At 61.4% G+C, this 12500-nt stretch overlaps 2 non-coding genes across 2 annotated transcripts in view; both read left to right on the top strand.

Moving 5' to 3' along the window:
* Window positions 1–8854: 8854 nt before the first annotated feature.
* Window positions 8855–10669, top strand: LOC142793577 (small subunit ribosomal RNA). The gene has a single exon (XR_012891652.1). It is a non-coding gene; the product is annotated as a small subunit ribosomal RNA (ribosomal RNA).
* Window positions 10670–12388: 1719 nt separating this feature from the next.
* The window catches only part of LOC142793586 (5.8S ribosomal RNA), a 153-nt gene continuing 41 nt past the window's right edge, over window positions 12389–12500 (top strand). Inside the window, exon 1 of the ribosomal RNA XR_012891661.1 lies at window positions 12389–12500. This exon is cut by the window's right edge and continues 41 nt beyond it. This is a non-coding gene — a ribosomal RNA (5.8S ribosomal RNA).

Raw genomic sequence — 12500 nt, forward strand, 5'->3', positions numbered from 1 at the left:
GCCGCACCCGGGCTCGCCCCGGCAGACGCGTTTTTTTTTTTTCTTTCGCCCCGGCTGACGCAGTTTTCGCGCCGCCCCGGCTGACGCGGTTTCGTGCCGCCCCGGCAGACGCGGTTTTTTGCGCCGCCCCGGCTGACGCGGTTTTTGCCGCCCCGGCTGACGCAGTTCGGACTTAGCACTTTTCGGCTGTGCCTGGCTGGCGGCCCACTCACTCGATCGCCATGTCTGTTTGCCACAGTTTTCCCGGTGGTGCCGCACCCGGGCTCGCCCCGGCTGACGCAGTTTTCGCGCCGCCCCGGCTGACGCGGTTTCGTGCCGCCCCGGCAGACGCGGTTTTCGCGCCGCCCCGGCTGACGCGGTTTCGTGCCGCCCCGGCAGACGCAGTTCGGACTTAGCACTTTTCGGCTGTGCCTGGCTGGCGGCCCACTCACTCGATCGCCATGTCTGTTTGCCACAGTTTTCCCGGTGGTGCCGCACCCGGGCTCGCCCCGGCTGACGCAGTTTTCGCGCCGCCCCGGCTGACGCGGTTTCGTGCCGCCCCGGCAGACGCGGTTTTCGCGCCGCCCCGGCTGACGCGGTTTCGTGCCGCCCCGGCAGACGCAGTTCGGACTTAGCACTTTTCGGCTGTGCCTGGCTGGCGGCCCACTCACTCGATCGCCATGTCTGTTTGCCACAGTTTTCCCGGTGGTGCCGCACCCGGGCTCGCCCCGGCAGACGCGTTTTTTTTTTCTTTCGCCCCGGCTGACGCAGTTTTCGCGCCGCCCCGGCTGACGCGGTTTCGTGCCGCCCCGGCAGACGCGGTTTTTTTGCACCGCCCCGGCTGACGCGGTTTTTGCCGCCCCGGCTGACGCAGTTCGGACTTGGCACTTTTTGGCTGAGCCTGGCTGGTGGCCCACTCACTCGATCGCCATGTCTGTTAGCCACAGTTTTCCCGGTGGTGCCGCACCCGGGCTCGCCCCGGCTGACGCAGTTTTCGCGCCGCCCCGGCAGACGCGGTTTTCGCGCCGCCCCGGCTGACGCGGTTTTTGCCGCCCCGGCTGACGCAGTTCGGACTTGGCACTTTTTGGGCTGAGCCTGGCTGGCGGCCCACTCACTCGATCGCCATGTCTGTTTGCCACAGTCTTCCCGGTGGTGCCGCACCCGGGCTCGCCCCGGCAGACGCGTTTTTTTTTTCTTTCGCCCCGGCAGACGTGGTTCCCCCCCCCCCCCCTTTTCGCTCGCCCCGGCTGACGAGGTTTTCGCGCCGCCCCGGCTGACGCAGTTTTCGCGCCGCCCCGGCTGACGCGGTTTCGTGCCGCCCCGGCTGACGCGGTTTTCGCGCCGCCCCGGCTGACGCGGTTTTTGCGTCGCCCCGGCTGACACGGTTCGGACTTTGCACTTTTCGGCTGTGCCTGGCTGGCGGCCCACTCACTCGATCGCCATGTCTGTTTGCCACAGTTTTCCCGGTGGTGCCGCACCCGGGCTCGCCCCGGCTGACGCAGTTTTCGCGCCGCCCCGGCTGACGCGGTTTCGTGCCGCCCCGGCAGACGCGGTTTTCGCGCCGCCCCGGCTGACGCGGTTTCGTGCCGCCCCGGCAGACGCAGTTCGGACTTAGCACTTTTCGGCTGTGCCTGGCTGGCGGCCCACTCACTCGATCGCCATGTCTGTTTGCCACAGTTTTCCCGGTGGTGCCGCACCCGGGCTCGCCCCGGCTGACGCAGTTTTCGCGCCGCCCCGGCTGACGCGGTTTCGTGCCGCCCCGGCAGAGGCGGTTTTCGCGCCGCCCCGGCTGACGCGGTTTCGTGCCGCCCCGGCAGACGCAGTTCGGACTTAGCACTTTTCGGCTGTGCCTGGCTGGCGGCCCACTCACTCGATCGCCATGTCTGTTTGCCACAGTTTTCCCGGTGGTGCCGCACCCGGGCTCGCCCCGGCAGACGCGTTTTTTTTTTTTTCTTTCGCCCCGGCTGACGCAGTTTTCGCGCCGCCCCGGCTGACGCGGTTTCGTGCCGCCCCGGCAGACGCGGTTTTTTGCGCCGCCCCGGCTGACGCGGTTTTTGCCGCCCCGGCTGACGCAGTTCGGACTTAGCACTTTTCGGCTGTGCCTGGCTGGCGGCCCACTCACTCGATCGCCATGTCTGTTTGCCACAGTTTTCCCGGTGGTGCCGCACCCGGGCTCGCCCCGGCTGACGCAGTTTTCGCGCCGCCCCGGCTGACGCGGTTTCGTGCCGCCCCGGCAGACGCGGTTTTCGCGCCGCCCCGGCTGACGCGGTTTCGTGCCGCCCCGGCAGACGCAGTTCGGACTTAGCACTTTTCGGCTGTGCCTGGCTGGCGGCCCACTCACTCGATCGCCATGTCTGTTTGCCACAGTTTTCCCGGTGGTGCCGCACCCGGGCTCGCCCCGGCTGACGCAGTTTTCGCGCCGCCCCGGCTGACGCGGTTTCGTGCCGCCCCGGCAGACGCGGTTTTCGCGCCGCCCCGGCTGACGCGGTTTCGTGCCGCCCCGGCAGACGCAGTTCGGACTTAGCACTTTTCGGCTGTGCCTGGCTGGCGGCCCACTCACTCGATCGCCATGTCTGTTTGCCACAGTTTTCCCGGTGGTGCCGCACCCGGGCTCGCCCCGGCAGACGCAGTTTTCGCGCCGCCCCGGCAGACGCGGTTTTCGCGCCGCCCCGGCTGACGCGGTTTTTGCCGCCCCGGCTGACGCAGTTCGGACTTGGCACTTTTTGGGCTGAGCCTGGCTGGCGGCCCACTCACTCGATCGCCATGTCTGTTTGCCACAGTCTTCCCGGTGGTGCCGCACCCGGGCTCGCCCCGGCAGACGCGTTTTTTTTTCTTTCGCCCCGGCAGACGTGGTTCCCCCCCCCCTTTTCGCTCGCCCCGGCTGACGAGGTTTTCGCGCCGCCCCGGCTGACGCAGTTTTCGCGCCGCCCCGGCTGACGCGGTTTCGTGCCGCCCCGGCTGACGCGGTTTTCGCGCCGCCCCGGCTGACGCGGTTTTTGCGTCGCCCCGGCTGACACGGTTCGGACTTTGCACTTTTCGGCTGTGCCTGGCTGGCGGCCCACTCACTCGATCGCCATGTCTGTTTGCCACAGTTTTCCCGGTGGTGCCGCACCCGGGCTTGCCCCGGCAGACGCGTTTTTTTTTTTTCTTTTCGCCCCGGCTGACGCAGTTTTCGCCCCGCCCCGGCTGACGCGGTTTCGTGCCGCCCCGGCAGACGCGGTTTTTTGCGCCGCCCCGGCTGACGCGGTTTTTGCCGCCCCGGCTGACGCAGTTCGGACTTTGCACTTTTTGGCTGAGCCTGGCTGGCGGCCCACTCACTCGATCGCCATGTCTGTTTGCCACAGTTTTCCCGGTGGTGCCGCACCCGGGCTCGCCCCGGCAGACGCGTTTTTTTTTTTCCTTCGCCCCGGCAGACGTGGTTCCCCCCCCCCCCCTCCGTCTTTCTTTTTGTTTTTTTTTTCGCCGCGGCTGAAGTGGATTTTTCGGTGCCTCGACGCCCCGGTAGTCGCGGTTTTTCCGTTTCCGCACGGCCCCGGCTGACGCTGCTCGGTCACAGTCGCCTTTTGTGAGGATTGCAGACTTCTTGAGCGCGGGTGTTTTTTTTTTGTTGTTGTTGTTGTTTTATTACGCATTCGCTCCAGCAGACGCTGTTTAGACTTTTTGTTTCCTCTTTTATCCTGCGACGAGGTGACGAGGTTTATTCGGTGCCCCGCCGCCCCGGCTGAAGTGATTTTTCCTGTCCCGTGCCGCCCCGGCTGACGCGGTTGGGACTTCGCGTTTGTTCGGCCGCCACGGGTTTTGGCGCACTCGCTCGGTTGCTTGTTGTTGCCACTTGTTGCGAACCCAGGTTTCTTGAGCGAGCGCGGGCGTTTTTTCTTCCTTTCTTTCTTTGTTCTATGTGTTAGCGAATCGGCCTTTAATATCACACGAGGACTCACAACCAACAATTTTCAGTTTGAAGTGTAAAAAATCTGCAGGTGTTGACGTAACTGACTTGCCCCGTACCCTTGAGTACATCCATGAAGTTCTCGTAGTACTACTAAATCGCATTATTCCAAGTGGAGAAATTCCCATAAACTTGCAAACCTCTACACGAAAATCGGTGCGCGTGATAAAGTTGAAAATTATCGTCCGATATCAAATGTGCCTTCTATAACACAAATTCTAGGAAAAAAAAAAAAAAACACTTGTTCGCCGTTCTCTGCGCCGTGACTGGCAGCACTCCGGCGAAGCGAAACGGGGTCGATTCGAGCACGATATCGGCGTCTTTCGACGTGCTCGCCGGCGACCGTCGCACGAGTACGTCGCACGAGCGCGTCTGCCGGGGCGCCGTTTGCGAAGCCGACGCAAAAGTGGGAACCGCCGCTCGGATGATCGCCGCTTTCGGCAGAGTGAGTGTTGGCACTCCGGGGAAGCGAAACAGCGTGAATGCGCCCACGAAATCGGCGTATTTTGAAGTGCCCGCCGGCGACCGTCGCACGAGTACGGTAAACCGCGTCAGCCGGGGCGTAGTTCGGGACGCCGACGAAAAAGTGGGAAGCGCAACTCGGATCTTCGCCGTTTTTGCAGGAGTGAGTGGCGGCCCTCCTGCGAGACCAAGAAGCATCGATTCGTGCACGAATTCGGCGCCTTTCGACGTGATCGCCGGCGACCGTCGCTCGAGTAGGGCAAACCGCGTCTGCCGGGGCGGGCTTCGGGACGCCGATGCGAAAGTGGGAAACGCTGCTCGGATGTTCGCCGTTTTTGGCCGAGTGAGTGCTGGCACTCGGGCGAAGCCAAACGGGGCCGATTACGGCACGATATCGGCGTCTTTCGACGTGCCCGGCGGCGACCGTCGCACGAGTACGGTAAACCGCGTCAGCCCGGGCGGAGTTCGGGACGCCGATGCGAAAGTGGAGAACGCCGCTCGGATCTTCGCCGTTTTTGGAGGAGTGAGTGGCGGCACTCCGGAGAAGCCAAGGAGCGCCAATTAGCGCACGATATCGGCGTCTTTCGACGCGCTCGCCGGCGACCGTCGAACGAGTAGGGCAAACCGCGTCTGCCGGGGCGGGGTTTACGACGCCGACGCAAAAGTGGGAACCGCCGCTCGGATGTTGGCCGTTTTTGGCAGAGTGAGTGCTGGCACACCGGCGACGCGAAAGAGCGCGAAAGCGCCCACGAAAGTGGCGTATTTGGACGTGCTTGACGGCGACCGCTGCAGGAGTACGAAAAACCACGTCAGCCGGGGCGAGCGACCCACGGCGGTCTGGGTGCTTATCGCTGCTATTATAGGGGCACCCCAGCAGACGCAGAAAAAAAAAATTTTTTTTCGACCTTCTTTTTTGCTGGTCGAGCTCGGGTAACCCAGGTCGCAATGGGAGCCGCGCACGAAAGCGGCGTCGCGAGACGCGTTCGCGGTCGCTAGTCGCACGAGCTCGGCAACCGCGTCAGCCGGCGCGGAGTTCGGGATGCCGACGGCTAAGTGGGTACCGCTGCTCGGATGTTCGCCGTTTTTGGCCGAGTGAGTGCTGGCACTCCGGCGAAGCGAAACGGGGCCGATTCGGGCACGATATCGGCGTATTTCGACGTGCTCGCCGGCGACCGTCGCACGAGTACGGCAAAGCGCGTCTGCCGGGGCGAGGTTTGCGATGCCGACGAAAAAGTGGGAAGCGCCGCTCGGATCTTCGCCGTTTTTGCAGGAGTGAGTGGCGGCCCTCCTGCGAGACCAAGAAGCATCGACTCGCGCACGATATCGGTGTCTTTCGACGTGCCCGCCGGCCACCGCCGCACGAGTACGGCAAACCGCGTATGCCGGGGCGGGGTTGGCGACGCCGACGCAAAAGTGGGAACCGCCACTAGGATGTTCGCCGTTTTTGGCAGAGTGAGTGCTGGCACACCGGCGACGCGAAAGAGCGCGAAAGCGCCCACGAAAGTGGCGTATTTGGACGTGCTTGACGGCGACCGCTGCAGGAGTACGAAAAACCACGTCAGCCGGGGCGAGCGACCCACGGCGGTCTGGGTGCTTATCGCTGCTATTATAGGGGCACCCCGGCAGACGCAGAAAAAAAAAATTTTTTTTCGACCTTCTTTTTTGCTGGTCGAGCTCGGGTAACCCAGGTCGCAATGGGAGCCGCGCACGAAAGCGGCGTCGCGAGACGCGTTCGCGGTCGCTAGTCGCACGAGCTCGGCAACCGCGTCAGCCGGCGCGGAGTTCGGGATGCCGACGGCTAAGTGGGTACCGCTGCTCGGATGTTCGCCGTTTTTGGCCGAGTGAGTGCTGGCACTCCGGCGAAGCGAAACGGGGCCGATTCGGGCACGATATCGGCGTATTTCGACGTGCTCGCCGGCGACCGTCGCACGAGTACGGCAAAGCGCGTCTGCCGGGGCGAGGTTTGCGATGCCGACGAAAAAGTGGGAAGCGCCGCTCGGATCTTCGCCGTTTTTGCAGGAGTGAGTGGCGGCCCTCCTGCGAGACCAAGAAGCATCGACTCGCGCACGATATCGGTGTCTTTCGACGTGCCCGCCGGCCACCGCCGCACGAGTACGGCAAACCGCGTATGCCGGGGCGGGGTTGGCGACGCCGACGCAAAAGTGGGAACCGCCACTAGGATGTTCGCCGTTTTTGGCAGAGTGAGTGCTGGCACTCCGGCGAAGCGAAAGAGCGCGAATGCGCCCACGAAAGTGGCGTGTTTGGACGTGCTTGACGACGACCACCGCAGGAAAACGAAAAACCACGTCAGCCGGGGCGAGCGACCCATGGCGGTCTGGGTGCTTATCGCTGCTATTATAGGGGCACCCCGGCAGACGCAAAAAAAAAAAAATTTTTTTTCGACATTCTTTCTTGCTCGTCGACCTCGGGTGACCCAGGTCGCAGTGGGAGCCGCGCACGAAAGCGGCGTCGCGAGACGGCTTCGCGGTCGCTAGTCGCACGAGCTCGGCAACCGCGTCTGCCGGGGCGGAGTTCGGGACGCCGACGGCTAAGTGGGAACCGCCGCTCGGATGTTCGCCGTTTGTGGCCGAGTGAGTGCTGGCACTCCGGCGAAGCCAAACGGGGCCGATTCCGGCACGATATCGGCGTCTTTCTACGTGCTCGCCGGCGACCGTCGCACGAGTACGGCAAAGTGCGTCTGCCGGGGCGGGGTTTGCGACGCGTACGCAATAGTGAGAACCGTCGCTCGGATGTTCGTCGTCTTTCGCCGAGCCAGTGCTGGCACTCCGGCGAAGCCGAACGGAGCCGATTCGGGCACGATATCGGCGTCTTTCCACGTGCTCGCCGGCGACCGTCGCACGAGTACGGTAAACCGCGTCAGCCGGGGCGGAGTTCGGGACGCCGATGCGAAAGTGGGAAGCGCCGCTCGGATCTTCGCCGTTTTTGGAGGAGTCAGTGGCGGCACTCCGGTGAAGCCAAGGTGCGCCAATTCGCGCACGATATCGGCGTCTTTCGACGTGCCCGCCGGCCACCGTCGCACGAGTACGGCAAACCTCGTCTGCCGGGGCGGGGTTTGCGACGCCGACGCAAAAGTGGGAACCGCCGCTCGGATGTTCGCCGTTTTTGGCAGAGTGAGTGCTGGCACTCCGGCGAAGCGAAAGAGCGTGAATGCGCCCACGAAAGTAGCGTATTTGGACGTGCTTGACGGCGACCGCCGCAGGAGTACGAAAAACCACGTCAGCCGGGGCGAGCGACCCACGGCGGTCTGGGTGCTTATCGCTGCTATTATAGGGGCACCCCGGCAGACGCAGAAAGAAAAAAAAAAAAAAAAATGGGGACATGGCGTGCGTCACCGTGCGGCTTCGCAGCGTTGCCGAAGTCGCCGAGCCCTTCGACTGAGCCGAACGGCGGACAGGGAACGTTGGTCGGCCGTTCTAACCTGTCGGTGCCACGCCGAGACGTCGTTAAGGAAAACCGCGTCGTGGGCCTCTACGACGCCGTCGAGTCGTTGTACGTTTGGTGTCCAGCGTGTCGGCGGCGAGTAGCGGACACGTCGTTCACGACTTCGGTCTTTCGCAGTCGACGCGAACTTGCGGAGAGTCGTGGTGCCTCACGTTTTCGGCAGAAACCGCGGCGGAATTTTCCCGTGCGTGCGCGCACGACCTCGGTGCTGTGCCGTCAGCGTAGTGTTGCACAAACTCGTGGCCTACCCAAGGTGCGGTACGTTTGCGGCCGTATCCTCGGTGGGAATTTCGTGAGTAGGGTCGCAAATTCTACGACCTCGGCGGGTTTGAGAGCGACGTAGACTTGTGGCACGCTCAACGTGCCACACGTTTCGGGGCACACCCGCGGTGAAATTTTCTCGAGTACGCTCGTATTAGTGCCCAAGGAGGTCTGGGTACTTATCGCTGCTATTATGTGGGGGTTCTCGTGAGCGGCGTACGCGAAAGCGACCGGGTGTCTGATATGCGGCGGGCTTCGGCCTCGTCAAGCGTGTCCTCGGGTCTGCTCCAGGGGAATCCACGGCAGTCGTCTGCAGCCTCATCCGCTTGATGCGTTAGGGGCTGGTTGTCGGACGGTGCCGTTTTACCACGATATCGAGGTGTGTTCCGTGTCGTCCTCGGGCGATTCAGATGCGAAAGCGCCGAAGACGCGGGCGTGACCCGTCGTCTGGCGGCTTTGCAGTCTCGGCTCCGTTGCTAGTTCCGGCCGGTCCACCGACAGTGCAGCGGGCTTGGGCAACCCGCACGGCGCGACCGAGTCGATGCAACGAAAAAGAGCGAGCATGAACGTGCTTCTTGCCGCACGGCTCCCACTCGTCTTTCGGGAAGGTTGTGCCGTAGCGAGCTCGAACGCCGTCATCTCGGAGTGCAAAATAAGCGTGTTGGGGCGCCTGAAGGTGGCCTCCGCCGCACACAGACTGCGTCCGGCCCGCCGAAGGCGAGGACGGACGCGCAGTCGAACGATTACCTGGTTGATCCTGCCAGTAATCATATGCTTGTCTCAAAGATTAAGCCATGCATGTCTAAGTACATGCCGAAATAAGGCGAAACCGCGAATGGCTCATTAAATCAGTTATGGTTCCTTAGATCGTTTCTTCCTACTTGGATAACTGTGGCAATTCTAGAGCTAATACATGCAGTGAGCCTGGAGCCCTTTGGGTAACGGGTGCTTTTATTAGACCAAGATCGATCGGGTTTCGGCCCGTATTGTGTGGTGACTCTGGATAACTTTGTGCTGATCGCATGGCCACGAGCCGGCGACGTTTCTTTCAAGTGTCTGCCTTATCAACTTTCGATGGTAGGTTACTTGCTTACCATGGTTGTTACGGGTAACGGAGAATCAGGGTTCGATTCCGGAGAGGGAGCCTGAGAAACGGCTACCACATCCAAGGAAGGCAGCAGGCGCGCAAATTACCCACTCCCGGCACGGGGAGGTAGTGACGAAAAATAACAATACGGGACTCTTTTGAGGCCCCGTAATTGAAATGAGTACACTCTAAATCCTTTAACGAGGATCAATTGGAGGGCAAGTCTGGTGCCAGCAGCCGCGGTAATTCCAGCTCCAATAGCGTATACTAAAGCTGCTGCGGTTAAAAAGCTCGTAGTTGGATCTCAGTTCCAGACGAGTAGTGCATCTACCCGATGCGACGGCTCGGACTGAACATCATGCCGGTTCTTTCTTGGTGCACTTCATTGTGTGCCTCGAGATGGCCGGTGCTTTTACTTTGAAAAAATTAGAGTGCTCAACGCAGGCGAGTCGCCTGAATAAACTTGCATGGAATAATAGAACAAGACCTCGTTTCTGTTCTGTTGGTTTTTGGAATACGAGGTAATGATTAAGAGGGACGGACGGGGGCATTCGTATTGCGGCGCTAGAGGTGAAATTCTTGGACCGTCGCAAGACGAACTACTGCGAAAGCATTTGCCAAGAATGTTTTCATTGATCAAGAACGAAAGTCAGAGGTTCGAAGGCGATCAGATACCGCCCTAGTTCTGACCATAAACGATGCCAACCAGCGATCCGCCTGAGTTACTCAAATGACTCGGCGGGCAGCTTCCGGGAAACCAAAGTATTTGGGTTCCGGGGGAAGTATGGTTGCAAAGCTGAAACTTAAAGGAATTGACGGAAGGGCACCACCAGGAGTGGAGCCTGCGGCTTAATTTGACTCAACACGGGAAAACTTACCCGGCCCGGACACTGGGAGGATTGACAGATTGAGAGCTCTTTCTTGATTCGGTGGATGGTGGTGCATGGCCGTTCTTAGTTGGTGGAGCGATTTGTCTGGTTAATTCCGATAACGAACGAGACTCTAGCCTATTAAATAGGTGCGGGGTTCCCAGCACCTTACAACCTTCTTAGAGGGACAAGCGGCTCCTAGCCGCACGAAACAGAGCAATAACAGGTCTGTGATGCCCTTAGATGTCCGGGGCCGCACGCGCGCTACACTGAAGGAAGCAGCGTGTCTTTATCCCTGTCTGAAAAGACTGGGTAACCCGTGGAACTTCTTTCGTGATTGGGATAGGGGCTTGCAATTGTTCCCCTTGAACGAGGAATTCCCAGTAAGCGCGAGTCATAAGCTCGCGTTGATTACGTCCCTGCCCTTTGTACACACCGCCCGTCGCTACTACCGATTGAATGATTTAGTGAGGTCTTCGGACCGATGTCCGGCGCGGCCTTTCGGTTGCGCCGGTCTGTTGGAAAGATGACCAAACTTGATCATTTAGAGGAAGTAAAAGTCGTAACAAGGTTTCCGTAGGTGAACCTGCGGAAGGATCATTAACGGATTGTGAAGGGTGAGCGCCTCAGCTGCGTCTGCGCCCGACACTTTCTGCCGCTGACCCCGTTTGGACGCGGGGTCGGCTTTTCCCCACGGGGCTGCCTGAATGTGGAGCGGCACCCCGTGACAAATTGTTGCGCCCAGCGGACGCCAACACCGCGACCTTGGACGGTCGGCCAGGTGGCGGACGCGGGTACAAACGGCGCAACGCACTCATAGGTCGGCTTTCGACCCGCCACTGCACCGTGGCTCGAAGCGCTCGAAATGCGCGACCCGACCGCTGCGGGACCGCCTAGTACTGTAAACAGGAGCGGCGGAGCGCGAACGGCGAGTCGTGGTTACGTCGGTAGAAGGCGAGGCTGCGCGTTCCCGAAACGCCAGCCGAGTGCCCTCCCGACCGTTCGAGCGTGCAAGAACGAGACCCGACAATCGCGCGGCGACTGCCAAGTACGAGAGGAACGGCACAAGCGTCGGCGGTCGGTCAAGGAACTGGCGATGTGACGGGTCCGCTGTGCACCAGTGCATACCGTCCCGCCGTCCGCGGCAAGCGCCTCCGCGTCCTCGGGTGACGGAGGCTGCCGGTCGGTTCTTGCAGGCGAGGGATCTCGCTGGCACCGGTTCGCGTTGACGCGCGGCCGGTCATGGCACGGCGATGCGACGGCCGAGGTGCGCAGTACTCGATGGAGGAACCGCACGCTCCGATGACCGTCCCGCCCTCCGCGGCGTATGCGTACCGACCGTAATGGTTGCAGCAGCGCCGGCCGGCTTTTGAATTCGCCACACGAAACACGGTGCGAGATCGCGGTTAGGGGAGCGTCGACGTTGCCAGGCGTTTTGCTTGCTGCCGAGGGAAAGGCGGCACGGCCACGTCGCGCTCGTCGCGATTAGCGGGTCTGCGCGCTTTGGGAAGGTGCCGCAACGACTTGCCGAAAGAGGAAGCACGGAAGAACGAGGGACTTGGACGTCCCGACAATTGAACGCACTTGCGGCCAGGCCCTTGCTGGCTTCGTTCTTCCGCCTCGAGTAGGCTCGTACGCGGCTCCGGCGCCGAAAGTGGTCCTTGGCACCGACTTCGGTGGACGTGGGAAGTGCCGCGCAAGTACGGCGCGCCTGGCTCCACCTGTTGGCTAAAGTAGGCAGCCGGATCGGCATTTTGGTGTGCGGTGGCAAACCGTGGATGCGAAAAAAGCTTGTGCGATTTCGTGGAACAAAAAGCGGGGGTCCCCCTTTTTATGCGGAGGAGACCGACCCGCCTGCCGTGGTGAACCGCGACGCCACGGTAAAAACGGGAGAGGCTTGTCGATGGGACCGTGCATCCCGCGCTCCACGGAGGCCGGGAGGCGGCCGCCCGAGGAAATGTGTAGCCGTCGAGGCCCGCATCTGCGTGCACTCTTATCCAAATGGGTGTACCGCAGGCATTTTCTGGTTAGGCGGGCCAATGAGAGCGAGCACACAACGATACCTACGGGTCCGGCTTGGAGAACCGGCTTCGACGCCTCCCGAGTATTTATAGAGGGGTGGACCACGAAAGCACTCGCAAGTAGCGAAAGCGAAACGCCGTCCGAAACACACCGTTTGCTCGATTTGCGGCAGCCGAAAAAGGCGCGGCAGAGTTTTGGAGTCCAAGCGTGCGCTGAAAAGCGCCCTTCTTGGCCACTGTTTGGCCGAGTGCCAGAAACGTTTGGTTTTGACTGTACGGAATTGAACAAACACTTTTTCACGACTCTAAGCGGTGGATCACTCGGTTCTCGGGTCGATGAAGAACGCAGCCAGCTGCGAGACTTGGTGTGAATTGCAGGACACACTGAGCACTGATTCTTTGAACGCACATTG

Source organism: Rhipicephalus microplus, unplaced genomic scaffold, assembly GCF_043290135.1.
Source record: "Rhipicephalus microplus isolate Deutch F79 unplaced genomic scaffold, USDA_Rmic scaffold_308, whole genome shotgun sequence".
Classification (NCBI taxonomy): Eukaryota; Metazoa; Arthropoda; class Arachnida; order Ixodida; family Ixodidae; genus Rhipicephalus; species Rhipicephalus microplus.